Below are 359 nucleotides of genomic sequence, written 5' to 3'. Positions count from 1 at the left end.
CACCTTTGTAAAAAGGTGCAAATGATACTTAATGTATCAATTAATAAGACTAAGTTTGATACTTGTATGTCTCGCCTGTTTGAAAGAGAGTCCTGATGCTCTTTGGGGCTCCAGTAGGTTGGCTGAAGTTAGGTGATGAGAAAGAACCATTTTGAGTCAGAGGATCTTGATGAATGGAAAGACTAGTCACGAGGCCTGGCACGAACTTAGGGTGTCCTTAGAAGCCTTCTAGCTCACATCCTCATCTTCTCAGAATCTAACCGAACGACAGACTGAACTGGCTATGTGTTGGAGCCCACCGGGCACGCCCGCACCGGCTCAGGCTCCAACACGCTTCTTAGCAGAAGAAGAACAACAAG

Source organism: Sinocyclocheilus rhinocerous, unplaced genomic scaffold, assembly GCF_001515625.1.
Source record: "Sinocyclocheilus rhinocerous isolate Xijiao unplaced genomic scaffold, SAMN03320098_v1.1 scaffold501, whole genome shotgun sequence".
NCBI lineage: Eukaryota > Metazoa > Chordata > Actinopteri > Cypriniformes > Cyprinidae > Sinocyclocheilus > Sinocyclocheilus rhinocerous.
Note: the sequence above shows the minus strand (reverse complement) of the source record.